Genomic DNA, 21,833 nt, shown 5'->3' with positions numbered 1-21,833 from the left:
TATACCTTATAAAAGTCAATTTCTCAAAAACCACTTGGGAAACCGAGTTCCATAAGGATTTTAGGGATTGGGAAGCTTCTTTACAATTCACACACCTTAAACCTAACCCTTAAATCCTCATCCCCTTTTCCTAGAAAACCTTGTACCTTGCTTAAGAAGCAAGCAAGTCCCATTCTTGAGTCTCCCCTACGAAAGGGTCAATAAAAAAACTTCATATCCATCTTGAATCTATCCTTCACAAGTGATTCTCCATATACTGTGTCTCCTCCCATCGTTGAAAGTCTGTAAAGAGTAGGAAGCTTTAGGTATGGTGACAATGGGCTTTAGCTTCATTGTTGCTCTTAAACTAGCAAGTGCCCCTCTATGACCCCTGCTAGTTTGAGCGGTAACTTTTGCACCGTTGTCAGGGAGGAAGCAGGTCTACCTCCCTAGTGAATCATTGAGGAGTTGATTCATTAACGATAATTTGAGTATTCCTTTGGCAACTCCACTCATTCTTAAAACCCTTAGTTTACTTGAAAGCGACAACATTCCTTCCGAAACTAGGGTTGCTACAAAAAAGAAGAAGGAAAGAGCCCCATCACCTTGTTGGGACCGTTATTCTCCCTGAATTTCAAAATGTCAATGACCCTTCCCCAAATATGGCTTCTAGTTCTAACACTGACCCAAAACAAGACCAACCCAAGATGACCAAAAGTGAAAGACACTTGGTTAGTCTCTTTGCCCCTTTGAAATTGAATGATGATCCCAAACCATTACCTGATAAGTATAACCAATGGTTACCCAAGTTCAAAGGGGATGCTACTTGGACTGCCCATGACTTTGTTGAAGAATTCTATTGGCAGATGTCCCCTAAGATGATCTTCGATGAAGATAGGCTCATGATGTTTTCTTCTCAATCGCTTGAAGGACAAGCAAGGGACTCATACCTTAGCCTTCCCCCAGCGTGCATAGAAGAATTTGATGACTTCAAGGACCTATTCACGAAGAGATGGTCATGCAATGTCCAAAGAACCTTTAACAATGAAAAATTCTATCAAATAACTAAGGGAAGGAAAGACATACGGAAATTCATTCAAAAATTTGATAGGGTAGTCAAGGATATCCCTGATCATTTGAAACCCTTCGAAGCTAATATCCTTGAAAAATTCATAAAAGTTGTTGCTGGCCACTTGACCTATGCACTAAAGGACAAGAAACCCTCCACAGTGGCTGAAGCCAAAGAGATAGCAATGGAAGTTGAGGAAAACTTACGAATCTCGAAAGTGGATGTCACTGACCACCCTAGAGCTAAAGGCGAGGTCAAGAAGGAGAAGTCCAAATATCAACATGAAGAAACCCTCCTGGCCATCCTCAAGAAAATGGAGAAGTTTATTGAAGAAGCCAACTCACGTGACTGGGTTATCATGAATAAAATCATTGCCTTGGAAAGGGCCCAAAAATCTAGTTATATTCCAAAAGGAAAACCCTTTCCCAACAAGCAAAATGAAGAAGATAGGCCAATCTCGTCTCAATTCCCAAACACTTTGGCTCCAATTAACGTTGTTGAGCCAGACTCGTATTCTAAGGACGAGGGAAGTGGAGAGGGAGAAAGTGAGGATGAAGAAATAGATGAGCAAGCTAACCTTGTGGAATCCAACATCTTCAACATTTAGCTGGGGGGCTCGTATGCGCACCCTCCCATTAGTGAGATCACTCTTAAAGAAGAAAAGTAAGAATCCATTCTTAAAAATGATAAAAAGGGAAGGTTCAAAGGGGTCCAATATTCACGAAAGGAAAATAACAACACCCTACAACCTCTAAGGAACCATCTAAATAAGTCTCATTGCCCAAGCAAGCCCCTCCCAAGGAGTCTCTCCCTGAAATTTCTCCCAAGAAGGATCCCCCAACCAAAGCCAATTCAAAAAAGGGTCCTCCAAGAAAGGAAAACATCAAGAAGAAAGAGAAGGGAAAATAGGAAAGTGGTTTTTATGTACTTCCCCAAGATACATCCTTTGCATTTGTCCTGCTGCTCTAGTGCTTCTTTGGGGAGGTCTGTGGTAATTTGTTGCATGATATTCCAAGTTCCATGATGAAAATGTCCAAAGATCACATCATAACCACGGAGAGAAGATTTTTCTTTAGACCAAGAACAAACATCACATCCTTGAGCCTAAGAGGGGAGCCTGACTCCCTCTAAAAGGTGACTGTACTAATCCTGGTCGCGTTGTACCTTCTAGCATCTCCCATCTCGATGTGCATCTGGAGATCTTTCTCCTCAAAATCACTGAAAAATATGTATTCCTCGTCATATGGAACGAGGCACTTTTGTCGAAGTACGACACGCTTCCCATCACTCTGTTGTCTATGCATGCAATGAGAGTAAAATCAAGCTCTGACTGTGAAGGCAAAGCTTCATTGCATCTCCTCATGACGTCTTCTTTCTTGTCTTCTTGTGTGGACACTTCATGGCATAGAGCCTAAGTTCATGACAATGAAAGAACTTGATTTTGGACAAGTCTTTCTCCTTGACCCCTTGACTAGATTCTAATTTGGATTGGAATTTCTTCCCTTTCCCTTTCATTTCCTTTCCCGCCAAGGCACAATTCTCCTCATCGTCACCCTTGGATAAAGTCTCGTCTCTAGTATTCTGCCTTATTTCCTCCTATACCATGTCGAACCATAATCTCTCCCAACTTGGTATTTTCTCCCTACCATTTACAAAATTTTGATACCTATGCCAGCTCTTGGGAAGGCCCAAAAGGGCTAGAGCTACTAAGTCTTCTTAAGGGAAATTAACACTGACCCCGCCAAGTTCATCATGACATTGTGTAAACCTTCTAAGATACTGTAGAATTGTGTAATTCTTCTGCATCTTGATACTTCGAAGCTTGTCCTTGAGTGCCAACTTCTTGTGGTCACTATTATTCTGGAACAATTTTGTCATTGTTTTCCACATTGTGAAGTGAAGTCTCTTTTCTGTGGAGATTCGAGAGAACATGATCCTTTACTCCCTCCAATATGATTATCCTCGCTTTGACAACATATTTCTTCCACTGAACAAGCTTCTGGGCATCAGATGCTTGCAGTTTTGCTACATTTTTCTTAATGTATTCTAGCAGCTCATTGTCATCCAATACTCGAGCCTAAGTCCATTGAAATCCATCTTCTCAATCCTAAAGAAAACCTGCAACATTGATCTTCAAATTTGAACCTCCTGTAATGACAACATCGAAATCTTTTGTTATACAATGATTCTAGCTCTGATACCATGTAGAAATTAATGTGTAGATTCAAAACTAATCATGAAATTTACTAAATCACAAGACTTGAAGCTACTCTACTGATTTGCATAAGTTAATTCACCATCTAGAACACAAATAATGGACATGCAAAAGGAAACGTCACACATGCACATATATTTATCTAGGGGAAAGCAACTGCTCAAAACCCTTACTATCTATATTGCATTAATCATAGAATAGAGATGAAATACATATGCTTGCTCAAGCCTCAACACACCCTGCAAGTGTATAAACTATTCCTCTACCCGACTGACTGACTCTGGCCAACATTTAGCCAATTTTCAAGCCCTCCAAGCTCCTATTTCCTTGTGTTGTTCCCTTGGTAAATTGGCCCATACTATTTAGGAATTTCCCACTATTGAATTATGCAATTCCTCTAGGTCCTTCCTCTAACTGCATGCACCACCTGTACATATTGGAATATGCTACAACTAATAGTACACTGCCTTGGAATCTCCATCTCAACTGTGTAAATAGAATTCTTTGCATGCAACAATTATTTTGGGTTGATCACTGAGTGTGGTTGAAGTTCCACTTCCACAAATTGACCTCCACTAGTTCTTTTGACAGTTAGAACTATTTAAACTGACAAAAAATCAAATTAACTGAAATAGATTGCTACAAATTAGCAATCAAACATACTGAACTGAAATCAAGCTTACCACACTTGAATTAAGTGAGTTAATTGAGTGACAAGTGCCATGTCACCTCAGTGAACTACCTCCAAGATTTTTGCTAAAATAGAAATTCGAATTTTCTCTAGTTTGACCAAGGCAAAGTCAAACTAAGAATTTCTTGTTGCATTTTCTACATCATTTTGTTGGATAATATTAAAGGAAGGACTAGTTATTTCTCTGTGGATGTAGCCCAAATTGGGTGAACCACATATATCTATCTCTCTCTTGTTCTATGCTTTTTTGTATTTGTGTTTCTGTAATATTTTGTGTATTTCATTGCTCCATTAATTAATTTCTAACGTTGTGTTGACCACTTTCAGAGCTATGTTGATTTGTTCGTGTGAGTGTATTTAGCTCTAGAAATATTATGATCCAACGGATTTAGAAATTTTTGGAAAGATAACCACTCTCTAGTCTCAAAGGTGAATCACAGAGTAAAATTAGTTTTACACACAAAAGTTGTCGATATTTAAAGAATTTGTTAATATATCATAATCACTTGTCAAACCTCTCACAAATACCTTGGGTGCATGAGACAATACGTGTCAAATCCATTGTTTATTTTGTGTCATGGTTGATATAAACGTGTTTGATGCACTTTTATACTACTTATGTAATAATGTGTAGACATAGAATCATGTCACATTAGTTATTTACACTTGTATATTAGTAATATTAATGTATTTTTAATATACATTTGTATATTAGTTACATATTTGTATGACTTAGGTTATATATGTGTACAGTGTAATGTAGAAATATTGGTTAAGTGTCCACACACAAACACAGACATATATATATATATATATATATATATATATATATATATATATATATATATATATGAACTGGCCAAGAACCAGGTCGCCATGAACCCTATCAACACTATTTTCGAGCAAACCACCCGATCGACGATTCCATGCGCTCTGTATGCCCCTGCTTCTTCTTGCCATCTCAGAGGAGGCACATTTGTATCAGCGACGCTTAGAAACAGAAACAGGAATCCTCTGTCGAATATCCATAGCACCAGGGCTTCTGCAGAAAAGGTTAATGATAACGCCAAGGTTCCCAAGACTTTTGACGTGCTGGCGCCCAGTGAGCTGGGGAAAAATTCCATGTATTCCCCAACCTTTTATGTGGCTCGCACCTAGGAGGCATTCTCAGATGCGGTCTAACCGATAATGGCGTAACCCCTCTGGACCTCGTCAAATGCAACATACAGGCTGGAAATTGGTCAGATAATCCAGTAGTAGGAAGGCCGAGCTGGACAGAACGAAGGGGTATATGGTCTGTGCAGAATGCGATGGCCCGGTACATGGATGAACAGATGAGGGTTTACGTCATCGAATGGAAGTCAGGCCTAGAGACCGTAACCATACCGGCCATGAGCCCGAAGATCTGGATCCCACTGCTGGATACAAGTGCCCATGACAGAGCGGGTCGATCAGTGACTTCCAGATCTGGCATGGATCTACTCGATCCGGACAAAAATTGAAGGAAACGCCAAAATCCAAGAGATCTGGAACCTCTCTCGGATACGGAGTTAGATGGCTCAGATCTGACAAGAACCGAGCCACCCCAGATTGCCAGATCCGGGTTTCAAATCTTTGTGAAGACACCAAAAGGAACTACAATCATGATCTGGACTTATGACAGCGACAGGGTTTCAGATCTAAAGAAAAATATTGCTGATCAGACTGGCTACCCGGCTGAGGAACAACACCTGTTAAATGAGGGCAGATCGTTGTAGGAATACAGAACCATGCAAGGATATAACATCAAGCCAGGTTCCACAATCATTCTCAATATGAGACTACGAGGAGGAGCAGGAAATGCTGGAAATAGCTCGCAAAGCAATGGGTCCTTTAAGGAAGCAGTGAAGGGCAAAGGAAAAAATTCCACAGCGGCTACGGAACCTCCAGGGCAGTACATTGTAGATCAAATGCCGGAGAGCCCAGCTATCTCTATCGAAATACTAGAGGTAAAAAATATATATTCAGATCTACAAAAAAATGCAGTCATTTGTAGATTTAACGGCTTTTGGCCTAGAACTGATGCATTGTATCAATGGATTCATTCTGCTTGGACAAAAAAATGCCAAATCTATCTATACCCCAAAGGATTTTTTATAGTATGCTTTAAAACAGAGGAAGAAAGGGAAACAATACTCAACCAAGGGCCATGGTTCTGGGGCAGTGCTGGACTTTTTATTACCCCTTGGTTTCCTGATTTTGATGCTAACACCATGGTAATATCAAGGATGCTTGGGTGAGGTTGCATAATCTTCCTCTACATTTTTGGCATTCAAAGGTTCTAATAGCAATTGGAAATACTCTGGGGAGAATGATAAATATAGACGCAGAGAGACACATAAAAGGAATATTTACTTTTGCCAGAATATGTGTCGAGGTAGATCTTAGTCGAGGACTACCTGAGAGTATCATTTTGAATTTCAATAATACACAGTGGGAACAACCGTTGGACTATGAGAATACAGCTTTCAGGTGCCGGGGATGTCAACAAACAGGTCATTTATACAATGCATGTCCAAGCCTCAACAAGAGCAAGCAACAACAAAGGAAGCCGAAAGGATGGCAGAATATAGACACTGCATATAAGAAGGCAACTGCAGAAAAGAAAAAAGAACAAAATACAGCAAAGGATAAAAATCAGGACAAAAAGGACAAGGAGATCAATGAGGAAAAGGAACAAGAGCTCCAGATGGAAATAAGCGGTAACAAACGAAGCCACAGTCCTGAAGGATCGGATTCAGATAAGGAGCAACCAATGAGTATGATGGAAAACCAACTAGCCGTTATTGACTCCCCTCCCAACATGGATGGTTGGCGAAAAGTGGAGAAGAAGAAGGGTAGGAAGACTTAGACCAGCTGGTTTTTCCTTTTTTGCTGCACTCCAGAAAACTGGAGCAGCTCATTCTTTTTCTGCTTTTTAGGCAGTGCTGTACATTGCGGGCTGTATGATTAATTTCCACGCAACCAAATTGAATTCTTAAAGCATATGCTTGTAACTTTTTATTTTTTAATAAAAAGTTCGCTTTTTTCTTTGGATATATATATATATATATATATATATATATATATATTTGCGCCTTGTATGGAGTTGGGGATTCTTCACTTTTGTGTGGGTTACAGAGGATGTAGTTGAGCAACGCAGGGATAACATCACTGTTGACACATAGGGAGATTTACTTCTCGGATCCCTCATGGAGGATTTCGAGTGAAGATCCTTTCACCGGAGGGTATGATGATGCGACAATGGAGGTTAAAGCTTCTAGACTCTGCGCAATCCTAGCATGAGAAAAATATGTACCTCTTGGCCATGTGTGTCAATCCTTCCTGACTGAGAAAGATGACCGAACACTGCATAGGTCGAGTCTTCTCCCCTCTGCCACTACATTGATCCTCTTCTCGGCTCAAACTTGATGACGCAGGTACGACGTCACCACTTCCTTGCTGCTTCTCTGCTAGGAACAACTTCTATCACTCGGGACAGTTGTTGTCTGCTGCAAATTCTCTACTTGGTTGATGCCTTCAGTTATCCTGTGATCTGCAACCGCGCTCTGATACCATGTTGGAATTTCTAAGTCTAACTGTTAGAAACCCTTCATGTACTTTTCTGATTTATTTCTGCCTACTTGTTTTGTTAAATTAACAAGTTATTTACGATGTAAATACTGAAAATAAATACAAGTACATGCTCAACACATTACAGATCATCAACTGAAGGAAACAAAACAAGCACACAAGTGACACCGTTGTTTTTGGATCAATGTCCCCGAAAAACCCAATGTGGGAAAACTGGTGCAGCTATCTGCGGGTTTTAATTATTAAGCAGTTTCAGAATACAATCTGGGTTCCAAAACCAGCTCACCCAACATAGAATAATCTCGGCAGTAATACCTCTTCTTTAGAGACAGATATTTCGGCTGAAACCCCGAATAAACACTCCGACAGCTCCCAGCTCCAATCTGCCCCACGAAAACTCCAACGTCAACCTCTAGGGACTGCATCAACACTTTTTGGCCCAGCATCATCCTAGCCCGCCCTACATCAGCGTCTGGAGGCATTGCGTCAGCCCTTAGAGCCTCTGCGTCAACCACGCTGCCTCTTTGAGGCATTGCGCAACTCCTGGCTGCCTTTGCGTGAGCCCTGGCTGGCTCTGCGTGAATCTCTGACTAGCTCGACATCCCTCTCCTTCGGCTTCTGCGTTGATCCTCCCAGTACTATCTCTACCTCCCTGCTTCTGTATTCACTGCCCCTCAGCTGCAACTCTGATCACTCCTTTGATTTCCTCAGCAAACCCTGCCATAGAAAATCGAATTCTTGATCAACTTGGTGTGTTCTCCAAGTGACCCTCAAGCCTCCTCTTATACTTTTCTTGTTGAGAATACAACGGTCGAGATTAAGTCCCTAATCAACGACTAATATTAACTCTGGCTTGATCCATGAGTTTTGGAACCTTCTAACACAGTTTTATATTAATTCGCATTAATATTTTATTTTCCCTAAGTTTAGACTTAGGGACCCCATTAAAAAACATTAATTATTTTAATATCTCCCAAACTGTTTAGAATCTGCCCAAACCATTTCTGGGTATTGGAGATCTCATGTGCTTTAGCCTCTCCACCAATTTTTGTGACTAGAGCACATCCAATGCTACCCCAAATCAACACATAGACGGGGCTAGATGTGAAAATTCTATCATTGCAACAACTGATTCACTTTTCCTACTTATATCATAAGTTATTCATGAAATTACTTCAACAAACATTAAATAAATATTGCTGCAGATATCACAGCGTAATACAGAAACAAATATATGCACAAATTGACACAGTTATTTTGGACTAATGTCCCCGAAAAAACCCAAAGTGGGAAAACCGGTGCAACAAAGGGAGGATTTTATTATTTAGCAATTTTCTTGTACAACAAGGTGCCAAACTGCCTTACCCACAGATAGACAAACTTCCAACACTTTTTTAAACCCAGCGTAGGCCCTACTGACCTCTGCTACAGCCTGAAAGCCTTTGCGTTAGCCTGAAACCCTCTGCGTCTACCTACTAAGGCTTTGCGCAGCCTCTCTGGGCTTCTGCATCACTCCTGCAGCCTCTGCATGGATGATGCATGCCCTTCTGGCTCTGCACAGTCTCTACTGCCTTTGCATGGATTCCTCTGGCTCTGCATCTACTTCTTCTGCGCTGATCTGCCACCTCTCTGTTTTGTTCCGTACTTGCTGCCTCTTGACTGCTCTCCAGACCACTGGTTCAATTTCTCAGCAAACCCCGCTCCAGAAACTGAACAGACTAGTCTCCCTCAGTATGTTCTCCAAGTGCCCCTCAAGCCTCCTCTTATACTTTTTTCTGTTGACATCTCAACGGCCGAGATTAAGTCCCTAATCAATAGATAAGATTAGATCTGGCTTGATCCATGTCTTTTGGACCATTCTAACACAGATTCATATTAATACACATTAATATTTTATTTTCCCTAAGTTTATACTTAGGGACTCCATTAAAAATATTAATTATTTTGATATCTCCTGATCTGTTTAGAATTTGCCCAAACCCTTTCTAGGTATTGGAGATCTTATGTGCCCCAACCTCTCACCAAATTTCATGGCTAGAGCACATCCGATGCTACCCCAAATCAACACTCCCTCTTAGCGAGGACTATGCTCTAGCAATACTCCTCACTGAGTATTACTCTGATCATTTGACATCGGTACTTGTGCTGATGTTAGGCCTTCCTGCCCAACATACTCTACACTGCTGCCCATGACTCTGATACTGCCACTGCTGCATCTGTACGACAGCTCCCTCTGCATTTGTGTTGTTGTTGGTCCTTTCTCCCAACACTGCATTTGCACTGCAACTCCCTCTGCATCTGTATTGTTTTTGGTCCTTTATCCCAACACTGCATCTGCACTGCAACTCCCTCTTCATTCGTGCTGCTAACACACTACTTTTGAAAGGGGCTCTTTACCATCCCCATCTTTTCCTTGAAGTAGTCAAATTTTGACTTTCCAAGGGCCTTGGTGAGGATATCTGCCACTTCTTCCCCTATAGGAGTGTAGCTCAATTGTACAGCTCCTCGTTGGACACAATCTCTGACAAAGTGACACTAGATATCAATATGCTTTGACCTATCATGAAACTGGATTCTCAGAGAGTTTGACGCAACTCTGATTATCACACATGATCCTGGTCGCCTCCATATTTCTTGTAAATAGGTTTACAAACAATTTTCTGAGCCATATGGCCTCACACAAAGTTGTGCTTGCTGCCATATATTCTGCCACAGATGAGCTCAGAGCCACGAACTTCTGTTTCCTACTGCACTAGGAGGTTATTCCTGATCCAATGTTGAAACAATACCCAGAGGTACTTTTCCGATCCACTGAAATTCCTGCCCAATCTATATCAGTAAATCCACTCAACCTGATTTCCTTCCCCTTGTTGTATAAGAGCCCATAATCAACTATTCCCTGTAAATACCTGAGAACATGCTTGGCTGCTACCCAGTGAGCCCTCTTTGGTTCCACCATGAACTGACTGAGGGTGTTGACAACGTAGCAAATATCTGGCCTGGTATTAACTAGATACATCAGGGACCCTATGAGCTGTCGGTATAGGGTGGGATCAATATCCTTGTCTTCTGATGCATCAATCTTCTTCCAGTTGGTGATCATTGGCGTAGCCATAGGTCTACAGTCTCCCATCCCGAACCTTTTCAGGATTTTGGTAGCATACCTTCCTTGCCCAAGGAAGATTTCTCCTTTCTGCTGCCAAACTTCCAACCCTAGGAAATAGTGCATTCGTCCCAGATCCTTCATATCGAACCCTGTGGCTAGATTCTTCTTGCAGTCTTCAATGAGTCTGGATTATCCTGTCAGGAAGAGATCATCCACATATAATACTAAGATAAGTGGCTCGCTCTCTACGAACAGATAGTAGAGATTCAGATCCGCGTCACTCTTGACAAACCCCATCTGTTGCAAGTAGCCATCTATTCAACCATACCACGCTCTTGGTGCCTGCTTCAACCCATAAGAGGCTTTCTTCAGTCTGCAAACATGAGACTTCTTCTCATGAGTTTCAAAGCCCTCTGGTTGTTCAATGTATACTTCTTCTTCTATTACCCCGTTCAGAAATGTCGTCTTGACATCCATCTGATGGATCTCCCATCCCATCTGGGCTGCAATAGACATCACGGTCCTAATAGATGTCTACCTGGCTAGTGGGGCAAAGGTTTCCTCATAGTCAATGCCTTCCTTTTGAGCATACCCCTTAGCCACAAACTTGGCCTTGTATTTTTCAATACTGCCATCAGCAACATATTTGATCTTGTAGATCCATCTTGAACCTACCACAAATCTGTCGTGAGGCCTTGATACCACCTCCCAGACATCGTTTACCATTATGGAGTTATACTCCTCCACCATCGCATCTTGCCAGACCTAATGTTGAGTTGCCTCCTTGAAGCTGGCAGGCTCTCCATCCTGAGCTACTAACGCCTGATACCTCTTTGGCTATTTTCGCTCCCTTTTGTTGTTCCTTGGCTCTCCGATGAAGTTCTCTGCGTCACGTAGAATTTGATGAAGTTCCCCGCTAGTTCTTCCTCTGTCAACAGGTGCTTCTGTTCACTCTTCTTCCTCATCCTGAGAATCTTCCTGATCTAAGGAAGGATTCTTCACTTATGTTGGTTGAAGAGGCATGACCAATGGATCCTCTTTCGACTGCTCCTTGGAAGGCATTTCGCGAGATCTTCTGAAAGCTCTATCCTCCATGAACTTTACAGCTCGTCGTACTACTACCTTCCTGCTCCCTGGAAGATAGATTTTGTATGCCTTAGCGTTCTCGCTATATCCTGCCAGATACCCCTTTTCTGCAGTCTAATCCAGCTTCTTCCTCTTTTCTTCGAGTATGCGACAATATGCAAAACTCCCAAATATCCTGAAATGACTGACTTCAGGTGTCTTCCCAATGAAGACTTTCTTTGGAGTAATCTTTCCCAATGCCCGATGAGGAGTCATGTTCTGAACGTAGACAACTGTGTTGCATGCTTCTACCCACAGGAATTTTGGCATATCTTGATCATACAGCATGGCCCTAGCTACATCTACAATAGTCCTGTTTTTCCTTTCTGCCACCCCATCCTGCTCTGAATTGGAGGGAGCTGTCCACTCTCTTCTGATGCCCTCCTTAGCGCAATAATCAGTGAAGTCCTTATCGATATATTATCCACCATTTTCTAAGTGCAAGACTTTTGTTTTCTTACCTGTCAGAATCTCCACTACAGCCTTGAACTCCTTGAATCGACAGAAAACCTCATCCTTGGTTTTCAGAAAATAGATCCAAGTTTTCCTCGAGTGGTCATCAATGAAGGTAAGGAAATACCTGGCATCGCTGAGAGCTTTGACGGACATAGGTCCACAGATATTTGAGTGTATCAATCCTAGTACACTCTTGGCCCTGTGGTTGCTCCTAGGAAATGTCGCCTTGGCATATTTTCCTAGAGCGCATCCCTTGCATACATCATCTCATTCCGCAATCAGATTTGGAGCTCTTGTTACAGTGCTCCTGAGAATTCTCAAAACTCCATGGTGCAAGTGACCCATCCTTCTGTGCCATAGTTCATTCAAGTCTTTGTCCCCATGATTGCCTATTAGTGCCATTGGAGATTCTAGTTGCAATCTGTAGAACCGATTGCTTTTGATCCCGATCTGCACTTTCTTTTTCCATCTGGGGTGTTTGACGTATACCTTTTCCTTGATGAAGTAGACTCGTAGCCCTTGCCTTGTAGTTGTGACGCAGAAAGTAAGTTCATCCCCAATCCTGGCACATGTAGCACATTTGTGGCACGGAACCGCTCTCCCGATTCTGTTTGAAAAACTATGGTACCCTTTCCTACTGGAGTACACTTTGCCTTGTTCCCCATGGTGATCTGAAAGTTCATCTTCTCTTCTCTATATTCTGAGAAACACTCTTGATTCCCATCATATGCCATGCTCCACTGTCTATATACCATACTTCTGATGATGCAGCACTAGTCATGCATGCCACTTCTTCTTCCAACCTGGTAGCCAACATAGAGAAATTGAAATCTCTCTCTCTTGTGCAATCTTCTGAAAATCTGCGTGAGTCCCCTGAGGTGGATGCGTTTTCATCGTGGTCTCGACTCATAACTGATTTTCCCTTTTTGTCTTTGATTACTTGCTCTGATACCATGTGAAAATTCTATCACTGCAACAACTGATTTACTTTTCCTACTTATATCATAAGTTATTCATGAAAATACTTCAACAAACATTAAAATAAATACTGCTGCAGATATCACACCGTAATACAGAAACAAATATATGCACACAATGACACAATTATTTTGGACTAATGTCCCCGGAAAAACCCAATGTGGGAAAATCGGTGCAACAAGGGAGGAATTTATTATTTAGCAATTTTCGTGTACAACAGGGTGCCAAACTGGCTTACCCACAGATAGACAAACTTCCAGCACTTTTCTAAACCCAGCGTAGGCCCTACTGACCTCTGCTATAGTCTGAAACCCTCTACGTAAGCCTGAAACCCTCCGCGTTAGCCTGAAACCCTCTGCGTCTGCCTACTAAGGCTCTGCGCAGCCTCTCTGGGCTTCTGCGCCACTCTTGCAGCCTCTGCGTGGATGACGCAGACCCATTTGGCTCTGCGTAGCCTCTCTGGGCTTCTACGTCACTCCTGCAGCCTCTGCGTGGATGACGCAGACCCATCTGGCTCTGCGCAGTCTCTGCTACCTCTGCGTGGCTTCCTCTGGCTCTACGTCTGCTTCTTCTGCATTGATCTGCCATCTCTTTGTTTCGTACTTGCTGCCTCCTGACTGCTCTCTAGACCACTGGTTCAATTTCTCAGCAAACCCCGCTCCAGAAATTGAACTGACTGGTCTCCCTCAGTATGTTCTCCAAGTGCCCCTCAAGCCTCCTCTTATACTTTTTTCTGTTGACATCTCAATGGCCGAGATTAAGTCCCTAATCAATGGCTAAGATTAGATCTGGCTTGATCCATGCCTTTTGGACCATTCTAACACAGATTCATATTAATACAAATTAATATTTTATTTTCCCTAAGTTTAGACTTAGAGACTCCATTAAAAATATTAATTATTTTAATATCTCTTGATCTGTTTAGAATCTGCCCAAACCCTTTTTGGATATTGGAGATCTTATGTGCCGCAACTTCTCCACCAAATTCTATGGCTAGAGAACATTCGATGTGACCCCAAATCAACACTAGAGCACTGTTAGGTTACCTTGGCCCATTGGACAGAAAGAGATAGAACTACCTAGTCAGATTTTATGTATTGACTAGGATAGCGAAATGAGACGACCAAATTTGCATAGGGTACAACACTTGCATGCTGGGGTTGTTCTATGTTTGGGTCCCGGGAGTTCGTGATTTCGATCCTTCTCTTGGGATTGGGTGGCGAGAGATTATGAGTTCGTACCTGATGGAGTGGGCTAAGGAGATGGTAGTGGACCCAGGTGGAGTTAAGTTGGAGTTTCTAGGCACTGGGGATGCTGGAAGCCCCGAATGGCATTGGGATCTAGGAGGGACCACCTACCATTTCCCAGGTATACTGGTTGACTACAACCTAGAGGGTATAGTTGACCTAGCAGTTGAGTGTGCACCTCCGCTAGGAGAGTTTCAGTCAGCACCAATGGCCAACCAGTTTATGGACAGGCTTCTTGGGTTGACTTGGTACGATGTTTTTACACAGGATCACGGGGTGATCAACACACTCTGGCAGGAGTTTATCAAAGGTGGTGGCATTGGCAGGCCACCAGATGGCACCTTGTATGGAGTTAGGGATTCTTCACTTTTGTGTGGGTCATAGAGGACGCAGTGGAGTAACGCAGGGGTAGCATCACTGCTGACACATAGGGAGATTCACTTCTCGGATCCCTCAGGGAGTATTTGGAGTGAAGATCCATTCACCGGAGGGTATGATGATGCGACGATGGAGGTGATGATACTGATCGGGTGAGGGCCAACGCATAGGGACACAACTTTAGGCCATTTCATTTGGGGATGGGTAGGAGCATATAGTGTGGAGCATTTGTCTGCATATGGGCATGGAGACACATGTGGGAGTGCCTCACATCACATTGGGTACATGCGGGAAGTGATCAGTGCAGTGACACAGGCGGGACACAGGACAATACAGCCATAACCGGGGGTATCTAGTGGTGTACAAGTATAGGTTGCGGCATATAGTGGCATGTCGAGGAATGCTAGTCATTTTTAGTTAATCACTTAAGATTTCTTATTTTTGGTAGTATTTCACTTGGAAAAACTACGGCGAGTAACTTTTTCAGTCACCTAGTCACTAATTTCATCATTTTCTACTAGTGAAAGGACTGTGAAGAATGACCTTGGGAATGGAAAGAAGGAAGCTGAACTTGTGATTGACCAGGCCTCATGAAATTAGTTTGATGTTGATGGTTTAGTGGTTGAACTTGTTGATGTTGAAGGGGCGGTGCACATGGAGGTAGAGGTAGCAGCATTTGCATAGAAGGTTGTATAGATTGTGTGATGGGAAACAAAGAAGTAAGTCTCTGTGATTGTTGCCTTTGTGAGAAATAAATGTTGCTCGATGATGGTGTCACAGGTGACAACAATTCGAAGCTCGGGGATCAGAGGCAAGGGAAGATCCATAATTTTCCCGAGATTTTGGTACCATTCCAAATGAAATTTATGTACCTACTGACCTAGATTCAATTACTGAAACTGCAAGGTGACCGGCAGAATGAGTTAAATTGAATGAATATGCCGAGCCAGAACTTGAATTGTTGTGGCCAGGAACAAAAACTTTAAGTGTTCTCAGCCTTGATTGTGAAGTTGGGCTATGATTTTGATGTGTTAGGTGAGGAGGCCAACCCATTTCATGTCGATGTCCTAATGCACCTTGATTACCTTGCAGTGAAGACGATGTCTCAATGGAAATATCTCTAATATTTCAAGACACAATACCTGATTGCTTTGTTGTCTTAGTGGATGTATATCTGATATTTCAAGACACAATACTTGATTGCAAAAGAGAAGATGGCTAGTGCTATTCAGACTCCTACATTAAGAAAAGTATCATTCTATCAGACATCCTTCATCTTTACATGCTAAGGAAATCACCAAAAAGGGAAAAAAGGAAATGGGGAATAATTTTTCATCGAACTAATTAGATCAAAAAAGACAGCAGGGAGAAAATAAGGCTATCCTTCTAGAAGGTTGTCTGTCTGTCTCACTTATAAGTCTATCCATATGAGACAAGGGTCCATGCATCTTCCAATCACTGTCGGGAAGAGCAGGTTCCAAACAAAATGGCTCTTCCTAACAGGCAGATGCAACGTAAACCACCACACTCTTGGTTGTTATACTAAGTGATTATGTATCATCATGATGTCGATTGGGCGCTACCAAAACCTTCACAAGGGTCACATAGAATGATCACATTGTAGACTCAACCTTATTCATAATCTCAAAGTCTAGGAGATCATGTGACTTCCTTTTAATTTACTAGGCTTGAGATGTTTCACCTGCACTTACAGAACCTCCAATGTCAACCTCTGATGCATCTGCATGTCGCCCAAGCTGGTCGACCAAAACACATTCTTGAAATCCCTTTGATAGCATCCCTTGTTCTATGGCGATGAAGTCCTGTTTGTATAACAGAAAGATATTCAGCTTCAATGGACCAATGAGAAGCAAGACCATTCCTCATAGACATTTGGTTAACATACCAAGCAACTGAAACTGTGTTATTGTCACTCCCAGCTTCTATACCTCCTGCATTTGGTGCAAAATTTCTAGTTGCAGGTCCTTGTTCAGTCTCTTTCTTCACATCTACTTTTGAATCACTAACAAGAGATATTTGGTAGACCATTTCTTTGTACACCTTCCCTACATCCTTCAGTATATCTGCATCTCTAAAACTAATTTTAGGCATCATTGTTGTTGTGCTTTTCAGCAGATGTTTTGAAAAGGATAAAACACCATCTAGACTTGAAAGGCATCTCAAAATTCTCATGTGTTGTGCTACCTCAATATCTTCTAGCTTTGTTCCAACCAACAAATCCATGAATTCAATTACAATTTTTGTGTGTTCTCTCCGTGTAGTACAAACAACCCTTGTGAGAGGAGATGTGTGTTGCAGTGAAAAATCCTTAATTATAACAACAATATTCTGATCACTTGCAAATGAAAATGGTAAGAGGGATAAATCAAACCACTGCAACACAATCTCTATACCCCTTTTTATAAAAAACACCCCACATGTATCTATATTATTCATAATATTCTCTAAGAGATGTGTATCATTTCTTATCAAATATGGGAGAATGGATTCCATGTTTGAAGACAATTTTTCAGCAGAAGCATCAACCCCTAGCTCATATGTTTCCCTCAATGTTTCATCTCCATCCACTAAACTAATTTTTTTTGTTCTAAATTAATCTCAATGGGAAGAGGCATAGAAGAGATGGCAGATTCTTGCAACATGAAAGACACTTCAATGCCAGATCCAAGTTTTGCAATAGCGTTTAAGATTTCAATCAATACATCCACCTCAGGCCCCCTCAAAGAAGTAGCATGTCACATCATCTCATCCAAGGCAGATGATAAAGAGCCAAGAGTGTCACTTGCCAAAACCCATAAGTATGTTTTTGACATAAAAAAAAATCACAAAACATCTTAGAGCACCCCGATCATTAGTAGCTTGAAGACAAAAGTTTTTAAGCACATATCACCCAAGCATTGTGGTATACATGCTACTGCATATGTAGAAGGGAGGACACCAACCGTGATGGCATCCAAAAAAGCATTAGACAGGCCAGCAACATTTAGAACATAATAACAAGTTGGATATTTGTGAATAAGATCACTCATGACTATAGCTGCAAGTGAAAAGACACCACCCCCAAAGTCCTTTGATCTTCTGAATATAGTGCAAAAGAAAAATGGTAAAGAAATCTCTTCAGATCCATATTGCCATTGAATATTTCCAGGAGCATATGTGCCAAGAGATATAGCCCAAAGAAAACCCTTCATAAGAAGTATTCTATGATAAAGAACCAAGTGTCAGGTTGATCTATTTGCATTTCCTCTGACCCAACAACATTTTTCTGGGGAGACTTTCCCTTGGAACTTGATTGCGATTCTCCACTCGGCTTCCTTAGTCTCTCATCAAAATGGCAGACTTCAAGCTTCAAGCGTGCTATGGTGTTATCCAAGCCTCCTGAATCCCTAAAAAAGGTTGCAGCAGGATTACTATAGTCCATAAAAGCCTCAAGAACATGCATAAAAGTTGTTACCAAGTGTATGTATTGTGGATCCAAATATTTGAGAAGAGGGATCAAAGTTGGCATTAAACCCACACCCCCCTTAAAGCAATGCAGCTAGAAGAAGAAGAAACTAGAACTGTTACAAGAGAAAGTAGTGCTTCTAGAAATGATATCAAACAATAGGATGATTCACTGGAAAGGGAAGTTATTTAATTTTTTTATTACACTAGGTAAGATGCCACGACGTCCTCCTGATGTGACGACATTTAAAACCATTGACTGATGAGACCTATCCTAATAGAGGTCCCCCAATGCCAATAGCACCGTAAAAGCCAGAAGACGAATACGGATGTATTGTCGTCTGGTGTCTAGACATGAAAAAGATCTTGCAATACGTAATTATGTTAAAGAAAATCTAAGGCCGAAAGACACCTTGTATTCATCTACTGGATGCTTCAAAAGTTGGAGATCACTTTCAGAATTCATACTCAAATCAGGTATAGGAATAACTTGTAGCCCTAGGTCTCATGACAGTTCCACTTCAGAATCTCCCTTCTAAACAAATTCGTTAGCATAAAACTTAAAATGAAGGGCAAAACCTAGCTGATATGAAATAATGCCAGTCCCATTTTCAGTGGAACAAGTTAACAGTCTCAAACCTTCTTCTTTACCACCCCATGCTTGAGACAAGGAAAATAGCTTTGCATTAAGAGAAGTATCTCTAATTGAGCATTTTCCCACTGGTTTCTTTACAAATGCATCCAATGTTTGTAGACTAGCAATTACTACATCTGCATCTGAAGAAGAAAGCAAAGTCGAAAGACGCTGCCACATAAAAACAATATATATGAAATCAACAACAAAACATAAATAGCCATGCATCATTTGAAATGCCACAAGTTGGAAAATACACAAAATGAAGGAAACAATTTCACCGTGATTACAGAACAAATCATCAAAATAAAATGTGTGCATTACCATGAAAAGTATACAAAACAATAAAGAAAAACTAAAAAGTACAAAATTCATAACTAGAATGCTTTTACGGGTAAAGTGAGAGAATTTATATACCTATTGGGATGAGAATCAAAACAATAGCAAAATTTAGCTATATTGAAATAACAGAAGGTAGAGAGAGAACAAATGTCACCCATAACCTATCATCATCTTATAAGACTTATAGTGGAATTTTTTTATATTTGTTAATTTCATAATCCTTCAAATATTTGTATTGACCAACTACTTGGGAAGACAGAGAACTTTGGGTAGTAAAAACTTGAAAGTAATGGAAAAAACCATAATGCATATAAAACCTCAGAATAGGAACGTTGATCAATCATAGATGTTAAAAAGAGAAGGGCATCAAAGAGAGAGAAAAAAGGGCTTGCACAGTAGATACATTTTATGAGGACCTTGAAGTACACTATCATGCAGCATCATAGTCCAATTTTCTAAGGACTGACTAATAGCATGAACTTTTATGGACCATTAACCTACTAATAAAAAATAATAACTGATAAAAATAACAAGCATTCCCCTCAATTACTTACAGGGTTTGAATTGACCAACAATGTGGAATCAGAGACAGAATGAGGCATATACTTTAGAAATTTTGGAGGGTTTGGAAAAATGTAGTCATTTATTCAGATGTGAGGGTATATGCAATTAATCAATGAAGGATCCAAAGTTTAATTTAATGATTGTGTGAATTAAAGGAACTGTCAGATCTACTTTCTCTAAATTAAGATTGTTGAAGTGTTTTGTCTATGGAGACATTAAACCATTACAATTAACCCCTTGCATAGTCATTGCTCCAACAGCCTACAAGGATCCTACCATACACAATACTTCTGGTTTCCTATGGCTGGTTTCTTCTAGTCCTTTTCTTTCACTGTTTGCAGTCCAAGGATAGACAAACAAGGAGAACCTCAAGTCGAGACAAGAGGAACATACCTGCTTGTCATTACATACAATATTTTCTACTTTCTATATGACTGGGCTAATAAACAATGAAGGACATGCCAAACCACAACAATGATGAATGTCATTCCTTCCCTTTACAAGAGAATACGCTAGCCTGTCCACCATTCTTGATGTGGAAACCACACACAAATAAGAAATTAAAATGGAAGATAAATGGATGTTTTATAACACATCACGAATGTATGTAATATTTGATATTTACAACAAATTTATGCTTTCAAAAGAACCTAGCAAAGCACAAACAAAACAAAGAATTGCAGAGACAACAAAATATCTTGGAAATCATTGCTGAAGAAAGTTGCAAATTATTGGAGTTGTTGAAATGTCCAAATTAGCATTAAAAGCAAAATATTTGTGGAAGAAAGTTGCAAATTATTGGAGTAGTTGAAATGTGCAAATTATCATTAAAAACATGCAACATAGAAAATTACCAATTATCTGAAATCAGTAAACCAACTTAGATCCATGTTAACTATGGATCTATTACGCAAAAATATGGAACAAAAAAAGAAGTGAGATGCAAATATCATGATTCTTGAAAGATCCAAATTTAAAATTGATCACATTGGTGTGCTTCTCACCTTTGATATTGTGGGTTGATTAAAAAAAGCACATCTAAAATGATGACACAAAATTGTCTCAGATTCCTCTTCTTCCAATATCTGATATGATTTTGTTATTAGTGTTAATTTTATATTATAGCCAATGCTAAATTTCTTCTACTATATTTTTTATTTTGTATAATATATTCTATTTGGAAAACATGTGTTAACATCAATGTTACAAACAGAAAGATGGGAAGGGCATTAGACTCTCTTCAATACTGGGCTATAGAATACACCTTGCTTATCTCAGTGTGATAATGTGGAGGGCAATAACACTATGTACAACATCCAATTCCTAAACCAATAGGGCACAAAGTGAGATACTTGCAATACTTGCAAATCTTTTAAAAGTTTGGTTTATATATAAGGATGCACACTTTTTCTATCCGCATTCAGTTGCAATAAATAGTGAAATGTAGTTCATCCTTTACCAACTTTAGTTACCTATTTGATATTAAAGTACATCTCTTCAAACGTTCTAGAAAAAAAAATCAGGAAGATCAATCAAACTACTTACAATCATGATGGGAAAATGTGGAATTTTCTAGTAAAGACTCTAACTGTGTCCTATGTAAATCGTAGTGTTATGAAATCACAAAGAAAAATAAAATACTACACAATTGCACATGCAAGTCTTGCAGCTGAAAATAGTTATTAAAAAAACATCAAATGCTCAAACAACTGCAAGTCATTGCATCTTCTAGAATAGAAGCGGTGTATATGCTTTTATAGGTAGGAAGTGTAGGAAGTAATTTTATAGGTAGGCACTTTGCACAACCTAGAGGGAACCAGGTTTGTACGTAACCAACTAAACTAGCCAATTTGGACCAAAGCCATCCCAAATTGGTCATTTCAGACAAGTTCAGTACAAGAATGGTCCCTAAAATGGTTTGAAGGCCAATTTGATGGCTGGTGAGGCCTGGCCAGTGAAACTGACCTGTTTA

This window comes from Pinus tabuliformis, chromosome 7 (genome assembly GCF_031772625.1).
Source record: "Pinus tabuliformis cultivar Carrire ecotype Pingquan chromosome 7, CPIR1, whole genome shotgun sequence".
Classification (NCBI taxonomy): domain Eukaryota; kingdom Viridiplantae; phylum Streptophyta; class Pinopsida; order Pinales; family Pinaceae; genus Pinus; species Pinus tabuliformis.
This window is presented reverse-complemented; position numbering follows the sequence as displayed.